This window comes from Diceros bicornis, chromosome 26, assembly GCF_020826845.1.
Source record: "Diceros bicornis minor isolate mBicDic1 chromosome 26, mDicBic1.mat.cur, whole genome shotgun sequence".
NCBI lineage: Eukaryota > Metazoa > Chordata > Mammalia > Perissodactyla > Rhinocerotidae > Diceros > Diceros bicornis.
In genome coordinates, this window is record NC_080765.1 from 25407579 (window position 1) to 25422107 (window position 14529).

The 14529-nt window shown below is 40.1% G+C and overlaps 1 pseudogene; it reads right to left on the reverse strand.

Moving 5' to 3' along the window:
• The window catches only part of LOC131421991 (acyl-coenzyme A synthetase ACSM1, mitochondrial-like), a 32257-nt pseudogene extending 21425 nt beyond the window's left edge, over positions 1 to 10832 (reverse strand).
• Positions 10833 to 14529: the final 3697 nt, after the last annotated feature.

Genomic DNA, 14529 nt, shown 5'->3' on the forward strand with positions numbered 1-14529 from the left:
CTCAACCATGCCCTGCTCCTAGCTCCTTCAGCTCGACCACCCCCCAGCTCCAGCTGCTTTGGTGTGGCCATGCTCAGGCTCCAGCTGACTTGGTGCCAGCTACTTCAGCCCAGCTGCACTCCAGTCACAGCTTGTTCAGCCCAGCAGTGCTCCAGCTCCTGCTTCTTCGGCCCAGCTGCACTTCAGTTGCAGCTGCCTCAACCCAGCCATACTCCAACTCTAGCTGCATCAACCCAGCCACACCCCAGCTCCAGCATTTCCTGCACTCCAGCTCCAGCTGCTTCTGCTCAACCGCACTGAAGCTGGGCCACCTTTCAGCTCCAGCTTCTTCAGCACACCCACATCTGAGCCCCAGGTGCTTCAGCCTAGCTATGCTCCAGTCTCAGCTGTTCCCACACTTCAACTCCAGTTGTTCCTGCACTCTAGCCCCAGCAGCCTCTGCTCAGCCGCACTTCAGCTCAGCCATGCTTCAGGTCCGCCATGCCCCAGCTCCACCATGCCCCAGCTCCGCCAGGCCCCAGCTCAGCTGCAGGCCAACCAGAACATCCATGGATGGACTTGGGCACAGAATACACAGGTCTTAACCCCCAGCCAGCGGCGACAAGAGGAAACTGCAACCAGATATTTTCACTATGAGGAAAAATAAGTTAATACTGACAGGCACTATGCAAACATATATTAAATCTCCAGACCAAAAGGAAAATGACAAGCACCCAGAAATCAACTCTGAAAGCACAGAAATGTATAACCTTAATGACAGAGAATTCAAAACAGCTATCATAAAAAAGCTAAATGAAATACAATCAAACACAGATAGACAATTCAATGAAATCAGGAATTTCTTCCCAAAAGAGATTAAAACAATAAAGAAAAACCAATCAGAAATCTTAGAAATGAAAAACACAATAGAGGAGCTAAACACAAATCTAGAAGCCTTAAGCAACAGAGCTGACAATAAGGAGGAAAGAATTAGCAATACTGAGGACAGCAATGCAGAAATGCTCCAGATGGAGGAGGAGAGAGAACTAAGACTAAAAGGAAATGAAGAAACTCCCCAAGAAATATCCGACTCAATTAGGAAATCCAATACAAGGATTATAGGTATTCCAAAAGGAGAAGAAAGGGAAAAAGGAGCAGAGAGCTTGTTCAAAGAAATAATAGCTGAGAACTTCCCAAACCTGGGGAAGGAGCTGGAAATACCAGTGAATGAAATCAATAGATCTCCTAAATATATCAACATGAAAAGACCCTCTCCAAGGCATATAGTAGTAAAGCTGGCAAAAGTCAACAACAAAGAAAAAGTACTAAGGGCAGCTAGACAAAAAAACAAATAAATAACGTACAGAGGAATTCCTATCAGGCTTACAGACGATTTCTCAACAGAAACTTTACAGGCTAGGAGAGAGTGGAATGACATAGGAGAAAATATCCTTCAGATATGATGGAGAAATAATAAACTATCCCTGATAAACAAAAGCTAAGGGAATTCATTGCCACAAGACCCCCACTACAAGAAATACTCAAGAAGGCCCTCATGTTTGAGAAAAAAAAGAGAAAGAGGATACAAAGTTTTGAATAAGAAGGAAGATAGGGCAACAAAACCAAAAAAATTGCAGCTCTCTATCAGAATAGATTAGCAAAGAGTTAATTACAAAACCAAGGATCAAGGGAAGGGAGACACCAAAAATAACTTATAATCTCATCACTTTAAAGACTAACTCACAACGCAAGATGGAATAAGACATGACAACAATAACTTAGAAGGGGACGAGGAAGAGGATTGAATCTACTTAGTCTAAGAGAAAAAAAAAGCCATCAAAAAATGGACTATCACATCCATGAGATTTTTTATACAAACCTTGTGGTAACCACTAACCAAATAATCAGAACAGAGTCACACACAATAAATAAAGAGAAAACTAGGAGAACTACAAAACTGAATTGGTATTCTGAAACACATGGGGAGAGAAACAAAGGAAATGCAAAAGAACCAGAAAATGAGCCATAAAATAGCAACATTAAGCCTTCATATATCAATAATTACCCTAAATGTAAATGGACTGAACTCTCCAGTCAAAAGACATGGAGTGGTGTGGTGGATTAAAAAACAAGATCCAACCATATGCTGCCTCCAGGAAACACATCTCAGCTCTAAAGACAAATACAGGCTCAGAGTAAACGAATAGAAGACAATACTCCAAGCTAATGGCAAACAAAAGAGAGCAGGTGTTGCCATACTTATATCAGACAAAGTTGACTGTTAAGATAAAACAGGTCATGAGAGACAAAGAGGGGCACTATATAATGATAAAAGAGGACACTCCACCAAGAAGACATATCACTTATAAATATATATGCACCCAACACAGGAGCCCCAAAGTACATAAAGCAACTATTAACAAACCTAAAAGGAGATACTAATAACAACATAATAATAGTAGAGGATCTTAACACTCCACTTACATCGATGGATAGATCATCCAGACAGAAAGTCAACAAGGAAATGATGGACTTAACTGAAAAACTTGACGAGATAGACTTAATACATGTAGATAGAGCACTCTATCCAAACACAGCAGATTACACATTCTTCTCAAGCACACATGGAACATTCTCAAGAATAGACCACATGCTGGGAAACAAGGCATGCCTCCATAAATTTAAGAAAATTGAAATCATAAAAAGCATCTTTTCTGACTATAACACCATGAAGCTAGAAATCAACCACAAGAAAAACACCGGGAAAGTGACAAAGATGTGGAGACTAAACAACATGCTACTGAACAACAAATGGATCATTGATGAAATGAAAGGAGAAATAAAATCATATCTGGAGACAAATGAAAATGAAAATACATTGTACCAACTCATATGGGATGCAGCAAAAGCAGTCCTGAGAGGGAAACTCATAGCAATACATGCCCACCTTAACAAACAAGAGAAAGCTCAAATAAGCAACCTCAAACTATACCTAAGAGAATTAGAAAAAGAAGAACAAACAAAGCCCAAAGTCAGCAGAAGGAGGGAAATAATAAATATCAGAGCAGAAATAAATGAAATCAAAACCAAAACCATAGAAAGGATAAATGAAACAAAGAGCTGGTTCTTTGAGAAGATAAACAAAATTGACAAACCCTTAGCCAGACTCACCAAGAAAAAAGAGAAGGCTCAAATAAGTAAAATTAGAAATGAAACAGGAGAAATTACCACAGATACTATAGAAATATCAAAGATTATAAGAGAATACTATGAAAAACCATATGCCAACAAATTGGACAATCTAGAAGGAACAGATAAATTCTTAGACTCATACAACCTCCCAAAACTGAATCAAAAAGAAATAGAGAACCTGAATAGACCAATCACAAGTAAAGAGATTGAAACAGTAATCAAAAACCTCCCCAAAAATAAAAGTCCAGGACCAGATGGCTTCTCTGGAGAATTTTACCAAATTCAAAGATTTAATACCTATTCCTCTCAAACTATTCCAAAAAACAGAGGAAGATGGAACACTTCCCAACACATTCTACAAGGCCAACATCACCCTGATACCAAAGCCAGACAAAGACAATACTAGGAAGGAAAACTACAGACAATTATCCCTGATGAACATAGATGAAAGAATCCTCAACAAAATATTGGCAAACCAAATACAGTAATACATTAAAAACATCATACACCATGATCAAGTGGGATTGATACCACAGACACAGGGATGGTTCAACATCTGCAAATCAATCAATGTGATACACCACACTAACAAAACAAGGAATAAAAACCATATGATCATCTCTATAGATGAAGAGAAGACATTTGACAAGATCCAACATCCATTCATGATAAAAACTCTCAAAAAATGGGTATAGAAGGAAAGTACCTTAGTATAATAAAGGCTGTATATGATAAACCCACAGCCAACATCATACTCAATGGGGAAACACTGAAAGCTCTCTCTCTGAAAACAGGAACAAGACAAGGGTGCCCACTCTCCCCACTCTTATTCAACATAGTACTGGAGCTTCTGGCCAGAGCAATTAGGCAAGAAAAAGGAATAAAAGGAATCCAAATAGGCAACGAAGCAGTAAAACTCTTGTTGTTTGCAGGTGACATGATATTATATATAGAAAACCCTAAAGAATCCATTGGAAACCTATTAGAAATAATCAACAACTACAGCAAAGTTGCAGGGTACAAAATCAACTTACAGAAATCAGTTGCATTTCTATACTCTAATAACAAACTAACAGAAAGAGAACTCAAGAAGACAATCCCATTTACAATTGCAACAAAAAGAATAAAATATCTAGGAGTAAATTTAACCAAGGAAGTGAAAGACGTGTACAATGAAAACTATAAGACATTATTGAGTGAAATCAATGATGACATAAAGAAATGGAAAAATATTCCATGCACTTGGATTGGAAGAATAAACATAGTTGAAATGCCCATACTACCTAACGCAATCTACAGATTCAATGCAATCCCAACCAGAATCCCAAGGACATTCTTCACGGAAATAGAACAAAAAATACTAAAATTCATATGGGGCAACAAAAGACGCCGAATAGCTAAAGCAATCATGAGAAAAAAAGAACAAAGCTGGAGGCATCACAATACCTGACTTCAAAACATCCTGGAAAGTGACAGTAATTAAAACAGCATCATACTGGTACAAAAACAGATACACCGATCAATGGAATAGAATTGAAAGACCGGAAATAAAACCTCACATCTATGGACAGCTAATCTTCGACAAAGGAGTGGAGAAAGGAAAGTCTCTTCAATAAATGGTGCTGGGAAAACTGGACAGCCACTTACAAAAGAATGAAAGTAGACCATCTTCTTTTGCCATATGCAAAAATTAACTCAACATGGATCAAAGACCTGAAAGTGAGACCTGAAACTATAAAACTCCTGGAAGAAAATATAGGCAGTACACTATTCATCATTGGTCATAAAGGGATCTTTTCGAATTCCATGTCTACTTGGCCAAGGGAAACAAAAGAAAAAATAAACAAGTGGGACTTCATCAGATTAAAGAGCTTCTACAAGGGAAATGAAACCAGGACCAACATGAATAGGCAGCCTACCAGCTGGGAAAAAAATATTTGCAAACTATATATCCAAAAAGGGACTAATATCCATAATATATAACGAACTCACACAACTCAACAACAAAAAAACAAACAACCTGATCAAAAAATGGAAAGAGGCAACGAACAGACACTTCTCCAAAGAAGATATACAGATGGCCAATAGACACATGAAAATATGTTCAACATCACTAATCATCAGGGAAATGTAAATCGAAACCATGCTAATATATCACTTGACACCCATTAGAATGGCTATAATCACCGAGACAAAAAAAACAAATGCTGGAGAAGCTGTTTAGAAATGGGAACCATAATTCATTGCTGGTGGGAATGCAAACTGGTGCAGCCTCTTTGGAAATCAGTATGGAGATTCCTCAAAAAATTAAAAATAGAAATAGCTTACGATCCAGTTATCCCACTGCTGGGTATCTACCCAACGAATCTGAAATCAACAATCCTAAGAGGCTTACCCACCCCTATGTTCATTGCAGCATTATTCACTATAGCCAAACATGGAAGCAACCCAGATGTCCTTCAATGGATGAGTGGCTAAAGAAGATGTGGTATATGAATGTATATATGTACACACACACACACACACACACACACACACAGTGGAATGCTACTCAGCCATAAAAAAAGACAAAATCGTCCCATTTGCAACAACATGGATGGACCTGGAGGGTATTTTGTTAAGCGAAATAAGCCAGAAAGAGAAAGACAAACACCGCATGATTTCTCCCATAAGTGGAAGAAAAACCAACACACAGACAGAGAGAACTGCTTGGTGGTTACCAGGGGCAATGGGGTGGGGGGCGGGCACAAGGGGTGAAGGGATGCATTTATATGGTGACTGACAAACACTGATGTACAACAAAAATTTCACAAGAAAGAAAAAAAAAGAATGAAAAAAAATAAGATGACTATGGTTAAAAAAAAATACAACTTGTCAAATCTGATAGAATTGAAATCTTAATAAGCTTGTATCTATTCAAGAAAGTAAGTCTATTACTAAAAGCTTTCCTACAATGAAAACCCTAGATTTTATTTCTAAAATTTTTGGTATGCATACAAGTGTGTTGAGTTTGACTTGAAAAATTGATGTTTTTTGGTTTTTTAAGAAAAGTGATATATGTCAATTATTTCTCAATAAAACAACAACAAAAGAAAATAATAATAAACTTCTAAATTCTTTACGAAAGCACTTAGAAGAGCACCTGGCACACTGTAAATGTTCGGTCAATATTTATTGAATGAATAAATAAAAAACAACTCTGGGATACAAATAAGGAATGATAAGGAACTTCTGGGTTAAATTAAATCTAAAGATGAGATGAGGCTTTTATTTCTTTGGATAAAGGGAATGATTTGTTTTTCTAAATTGGGCAGCGATCAAATTTTCTGGATGTAGATTACGACCAAACTATTCATTTTAAATATGGCCACATATAAGATTGATTGTAATTTAACTTACAAAGAAAGTAGTTTAAATGTAATTTAAAATGATAAATGGCATGCTATTCCTTTGTAGATTGCCATTGATAAAAAATGGATGAACTCCTTACAGGCTCACCAAATGACTAATATGTAGTATAATATGTCAAACTGGGAGACACAGTCATGGAGAATCAACTCACATGGATGAACCAGTAATTAACTGATACCCAGACTTTAAAAGAATTTACCAAGGAAGATTACTCTAAAGGTCTGGAAGTTAAAACTTTTTGCATTATGTTTAATTGGGAAATAATATGTATTATTCCATTAATATTTAGATAAGTTGGGATAATCTTGTTTTTATACCAGAGGTCGGAAACCCAGAGCCTACAGGGACCAGGCAAGTAACATAAATGAGAGAAGCCTGCCAGGTTCCTCTGGGGCAAACTGGAGAGCCACACATCTTCCAAGGGGGCAGCAACCATTTAGCTCTACCAACTGCTGCCATACAGGAATGAATGTTCACTTTGAGACGTGATTTTTACATAAGAAGCCCCAAAGCCCAATTCTGGTTCCTGAACTCTGTTGCCTTCTCTGCATCAGGGCTGCCTGTGCCAAAGCTTCCTGTATTTTCCCGTGCACGTTTACAATACATCCATGAGAAAGTAAACAGCCCTTTGCCAAAATACAACCAAGTCATGGCCAGGCCCCCATGTTGTGTTTCTTGTGCTGTTTGTGTTGCTGTCCAGGGTCTGCATGCATTTAGATTCTTTCAACATATAGTTAATGTGCCAGGCATGTTCTGTACTCTGGGGATACAACAGTGAACAAAACAGCAAGAGTTCCATGACCTCATGGAGCTTACATTGTAGTGCCAATGACACTACATGTGTATAAGAATTACAAAAGATTTAGACTCTTTGTGAATACCATGGAGGAGTCCTTTATGGGATGTTGGGACAAAAGTCTAATAGTTTCAGAGGAATATGAGGACCCTTTAAAATTGTACAGGTCCTAGGACTGTTACTAATTATTTACGTAAAATTACAGAATTAAATTCAGGAGCCACAGAACACAGACTGATTGGCTCAAAGAAATCTAGGCAGACACGAATATTGAATAGTAAGGCATTTGGAATGTGTGGCAGCATATAAGTTAATTTCCTTGAGCAAACATTATAGGACAAAGAGCCAGACATTATGTGGTCATGACATTCAGCTGTTTTTTTTTTTTTAATCTTTGTGGTTAATACATATTTGACTATATTTATTGAGCAATGTTTAATGTTAAATTGCATCAGAGACTGGCAGGAAGAATTTGCTTATGTCATGATTTTTTGCCAAAACAAACAGAAGTTAGTGTCACAGATGCTGTACTCATCTTTCCTAAGACATGAAGTGGGGAAGTACATTATCTAAAGAGTGAAAATGAAGAGTTCTATGTTTTGCTTACTTTTCTATTCCTATTATCTACAATAATGCTTGGCACATGTGAGGTGCTCACCAAGTCTTAGCTGAATGAATGAATACAGTATCAAGGAGACAGAATGAATGAATCTGGACATGAATGTGACCTCTCCTGAATAGATCTGAGAGGCTGCTCCAGGAATCAATTGAAGTTGAGTAACATAGGGTTTAATTTCCCTCTAGGAACCCAGAGTAACATAGGGTTTAATTTACAAGGACAGTCAGGGGTTATAAATTGGTGGCCTGAATGAGCAACTGTATTCCACCCATGGACCTATGTTGTCTAGTCTACAATGCATTTTCTTTTGTTTTATAATGAATTCTTTGGAAACACTAAAAAAATAATCAGAAGATTTCACATAAAAATGTTGGATTTCTAACTTACATTTTACAGGTAAAATGTGTTGAAAAGTGAGTCAAAATAAATTCTGTCAATCTGTTATGGTTTGGGCTGTGTTGTTGGGCTGTAATGTGTTAGCCATGGATCAGCTTCTGGGTGATGTTCATTAAGTTGTAAGGGGAGGTCCAGGAAGCCAGAGTGGACTGTGGTGGCATGCCCTCTGGGGGGTCTTTCATAGGAGCAGCAATAAAACCTATGGTGCTTATAATGTAAGTTTCAAAATTAATTTATTCTACAAACATTTATCAAGGGACTGCTAGGTGTCAGGCATCATGTATCATTAGAAAGACACTGACCATGATCAAGGCAATTGGAAAAATGGAAGCAGACAGATCAGAAGTGTTGTGAGAATGAAAATTATTGGGATGGGGATCCTGGGGGTGGGAGAAATTTGGATACATGGAGGAATTGACCATGACTGATAATGAGATATAAAACCCAACAAAAACTGGCATTCTCTGGGGGAATTTACTTGATGGTTATCTAAATGGGTTGATGCATGAACTAACTAATAAGGACTTTATGAAGATAAATGAGGGAAAAGTGATGGCATCACTTCCTCCTCTCTACCTTCTCCCTCTCTAGCCTATACCATGATTCCAAAGGTCTTAACCAGATTTCTGGTCTGGGCAGCAATGAAACTCAGTTTATCGTCTGAAGGCAGAGATGTTTTGGCATAATCAGTTGTGAGACTAGGTTAAACAGTCATCCATCGCTTAACGATGAGCATACTATTCTGAGTTCTGAGAAATGCACCGTTAGGCGGTTTCATCATTGTGCAAACATCATAGAGTATATTTAAACAAACCTAGATGGTATAGCCCACTATATCCCTAGGCTATATGGTACTAATCTTACAGGACCACCGTTGTATATGCGGTCTGTCATTGACCAAAATGTCCTTATGCAGTGCATAATTGTAATGGATTACAGAATCAGACAGCCTGGACCCAAATTCTGCTCCTTCACTTATTAGGTATGTGATTTCTATAGGCTATTTAAACCCTAGGAACCTCAGTTTCCTCATCTGGAAACTGGGGTAATAAAAGCACTCATCTGGGCCGGCCCCGTGCCTTAGCGGTTAAGTGCGCACGCTCTGCTGTTGGGGGCCCGGGTTCGGATCCCGGGCGCGAACCGACGCACCGCTTCTCTGGCCATGCTGAGGCCGCATCCCACATACAGCAACTAGAAGGATGTGCAGTTATGACATACAACTATCTACTGGGGCTTTGGGGGAAAAATAAAAAAAAAAAAAAAAAAAAAAGCACTCATCTAATCAGAGTATTAAATGTAAAGTGTTGACACGGCAAATAAAAGATGCTCTCTATTTTCCTTGGGGTTATTACAGAAATTCAGAGGAAGGGAAAAAAAGGAGGTGGGGAGGAAGCCCCCATGAAAGGCATATAAGCTTTGAGTACTAACATATGAAAACACGTTCATAGGAAACTTAAAAATTATACCAAATCTCTGACTCCATCTCAGGCGAATTCTCTCTTCTGTACAAAGACAGTGTTGGGTGGTGGACATCACCAGCTGGAACTTAGTAGCCGGAACACCACCCATCGTCTACCCTAAGTCCTAGTGTTACCACTGCTGCTCTCCCGGTCTGTCTCTGGGGAAAAGGCAAACCAAGAAATTGAGTTTTTCTGCAGAGATATGTAAACTTTAGAGGCCACAGGGACAGGTTTCTCTGGACATACCCTAAAGCCATGTTCCCATAGGTAGTTGATAGGGAGGACGCCAGTTGGACATGCCATCCTCACAGGAAGATGGATGACATGACTTACCTACATGTGTCAGATGCTCATGTGCACAATGAGGTGGTCTGTCCCCTCCCTCTGAGTGTAGCCTGAAGTCAAGCCCAAGTTTGATGAGATGAATTCCAGTTAGATTCACAATCCCATTCGTTGAAGACTAACAGACTCACACTAACATCAATTTGTTGACCTTGTGATTAGAACTTTGTACTTGTTCACAATTATGGAGCACTGACTGTGTACCTGCTGTCTTGTTTCTTAAATGAGATTATCCCCATTTCACAGATGAAACCACTGAGGATCAGAGAAGTGAAGAAGTCACTAGGCTGAGAATTGAACCCCAAAACATAAGTTTCATCTATGACACTGGTAAGCTGAGGCAGAAGCTATTCTTGGTTCTGTGCCCCTCAGCCTACTAGGAGCAAGATAAGGCCAGTGAGGCCACTCCTGTTCTCACCTCCGATCACAGATGCCTCTTCACCTTCTCCATTTGAGTCCAATAATCCAGTATATCACTTGCAAAGTTAAATTCCTCGGGTGTGTCATGGTCATTCCATCTTGGGGATTCACCTCCTGATAAAGGTTGGCAGCGCAGGTGCCAAGGGGCAGGGACGAAGCCCCCATGGCAGGATTTGTGGATGCCCCAGAGGACCCGGAACCTCATCAGCCACTGCATGGTGGGCAGTCCTCAGGAAGCAGGCACAGAATTCTCAGGTCACCATCTGCCTTGGCAAGAGATGGCTAATAGATTGGTCATGGAGCAGGAATTTCCTCCACAAAATAGGAGGCACGTTCCTGGTTAACTGCGAGAGTTATGGCTTTGTTTCAGCTCACTGGAATTTGGAGGGCACAACTTGTTGATTTAGGTGGGGATGTTCTTCCCAGCTGAGGAAGCACAGGGCAGAAAATGACAGGGAGAAGCTGTAGATACTAGATGAGGTTGGTACTCGTTCCTGAGGGTCTTCTCCTTCACCCCCTGGGATTTAAGCTGAAGATGGCAGCCGTGTGGACATCTTCTTTGTGGTAGAAACTCACCATTCTGAAAGTCCTATATCCCATGCTATCCTTGCTCTGGAGACCTGTCTTCCCGCTGAGCCCAACAAAAATATGGTTCTCATAGAAGCTGTCATTTTTTTTTTTTTTTTTTAGTGAGGAAGATCAGCCCTGAGCTAACATCCACACTAATCCTCCTCTTTTTTCTGAGGAAGACCAGCTCTGAGCTAACATCTATCGCCAATCCTCCTCCTTTCCCCTGTCCCCCAAGTCCCAGTAGATAGTTGTATGTCATAGTTGCACATCCTTCTAGTTGCTGTATGTGGGACACAGCCTCAGCATGGCCGGAGAAGCGGTGCGTCGGTGCGCGCCCGGGGTTCCAAACCTGGGCTGCCAGTACCAGAGCACGCGCACTTAACTGCTAAGCCACGGGGCCAGCCCAGCTGTCATGTTTTTAGATGATTCCAACTCCTGTCTAAAGTTGATTGGTTCAGGGTTTAGCAGTCATTTCCCACAATTTTCAAATCCAAACTGGGCTAATCATAATCCCTCTCCAAAATTTTTGTGTATGTGCTTGTTACCGAAGAGGCTATCAGGCAGTCTCTCTCTGGTGGAAGCCATAAAATGCACATTTTGGGAACTGTCTGTGGTTATTATTTCTGTCATGTGGAGGTATCCACTCTACATGACAGAAGAAAATTGATGTGCAGAGACGTGGAGACGAGGGGCAGAGAGTATCTCAGAGGAGTTCAAGTCACTGGTTCACATTGTTCCTGAGGCCCATCTACATCTCTACTCCTCTCTTGTTAATATCCTGTCCTGGATTCTATAAGCCAACCAATTTTCCTGCCTGAGATTAGGTTTCTGTCACTTGAGACTATAAATAAGAGTGTTGACAAATATACACCACCATACTCAGGACAGACCAGGTTAACATCACAGCACCTTCTCCGTTGGACTGGGATCTGGCTTCAGGGTCTTCCCCAGGACAGCTTCCGGGCGGCTATTACCAATCCATTAGAACTGACACATGAAATGAAGCTTCTGTGCCGCTCCAGATCCCAACGCCCCTAACATGGGAACAGAACCCTCATTTATAACCCTCCCTTATAGGGTCCTTCTTGAAGTTTGATTGTGCAAATTGCCTCAAGCTAGAACTATCTTTCCATGAGAACATTGCCTGAAGAAAGCCACTTTGCAAACATCTTTGAGATTCAAGTACTTTATTACTGCAAACAATTAACCCCCTCCTCCTCAGTTTCAGCAATAAGATAATCCTGTTTGACAACAGACCCATAGATTCAAGATCAACTTGAATCAATTTATTTTTAGGCAGTTTAGACCTATAATACCTAACTCCAACTAATTTGGATGCTGCCCCCAAAAACTCGTTAAGTATTTCTGGTAGAGGAGGCAATGCTAAATATGCAATTGGGTTACTGTCTGCAGAAAAGAGGACAGATATATGAAAAGTTCACCCCTTAGAGTTTGCTTCTCAGCATGGATCCTTGGGCCACATGAACTAAAGTATGCCCTCTTTTCTTTTAGTGCCTGTCAATCAATCAACAGTACCTACCATCTTTGGTTTTGTCAGCACTTTTGGGCAAGAAGACTCTAAGATATCAGCTGGCCCAGACCCGGCCCTTGGACATATTCCTTTTGGCCCTCAGTCTTTGGAAATAAAATTTGAACTGCCAACATTTAAAATGTGGGAGACTTCATTTAAAAGTCTTGAATGAAGGTTTCTCTTGAAAACTTAGGAGGTCTAGCAACACGGCACCTTTAGTTCAAGCTAGTACCAACTGGCTGGAGCTGAGAATTTCTGCTTCATTTAAACGGGATGTTCTCCAATTTGACACTGCCTCCACCACTCCTTATTTTGTCACACCTGTCTGCTTCTCCACTTACTACACCTGTCTAGCTCCTTTGGACATTTGAACTTAAAATCCCTGATCCAAGCGAACATCCCAGGAGAGAAACGGATTTCTCCAAGGTTGCAAGGCAAGTTTAGTAGCAGGGCTGGTTTCTAGAAGCCCACCTTCTCTGCTATTTTTTTTCCAATACATACCTCCCTTTACAGGCAGGAGGCAATTTAGAGCAAGAATACCAGCCTCAGTTGCCATTTTTACACATAGGTGTATAAATGACCTCAGGATCTTCCTTAAAATACCCAAAGACAGTGCAAACAACCCCTTAATAAGTGGCTAACGACCAAAACAAAAGGGGAGAAATAATGAGGAAATTAATTAATCCTTTATTATGAGCTGAATTACATTCCTTCAAAATTTATATGTTGAAGTCCTAACCCCCCAGTACCTCAGAATGTGACTGGATTTGGAGATAGCATCTTTACAGAGATAAAGTTAAAATGAGATCATTAGATGGATCCTAATCCAATATAACAGGTGTCTTTATAAGAAAAGATTAGGACACAGACACCCACAGAGAGAGAATGCCATGTGAACATGAAGACAGCTATCCACAAGCCAAGGAGCGAGGCCTCAGAAGAAACCAGCCCTGCCAACACCTTGATCTCAGACTTTTCACCTACAGAATGGTGAGAAAATAAATTTCTGTTGTTTAAGCCCCCCAGTCTGTGGTATTTTGTTACGGCAGCCCTAGCAAACTAATACCCACCGCCTTTTTAAAATTTATTTTATTGAGGTCACATTGGTTTAATCAAATAAAAAAGAAATGACTTTGGCATCGTCTTACAAATGTGTTTGCAATTCTAATTTAACCCCCATCACATGAGAGGGCCCAACACAGTGCCCCGCTGAGCACTGTGGTAGCTGAGAGCCTGCCCTTGGGAGTCACACAGCACAGGTCCCAGTTCCAGCCCCTCCAGTCACCACCTACGTAACTTTGGGCAATTCTCTAACCTCTCTCTGAAATACGAACATACAGGCAGCACCTATCTCCTAGAGCTGTGGTGATGAATGAATGACATCCTGTATAAAGCATTCGGCACAGACAGCACAGATAAGTGCTCCAGAAATGGGAGCTACTGTCACTTACCACTCTCTCTGGGGAAACTGCCATTGAACAATTAGGCCTCACAAAAAGAAATGGCTGCTTAACCCTTGGAATTAGAATCTAAAGAGAAGGATCAGGAATAAATTCCCGAACATGGACACTGCAGGGTCCAACTTCTGCACTAATAAGTAAGAACCTAATCTCACAGTGTGTCAAGAGGACTAAAAGTCAGAGATACCTGTATCTATATGTCTATCCTATGTATATCTATCTTTATAACTATATTTCTGTATCTTTGTCTATAACTATGCCAATATCTATAGCTAATCAATATCTGTCACTGTATCTATAACTATATCTATAACTACATCTACGTCTGTATTTATAACTATATCAATATCTGT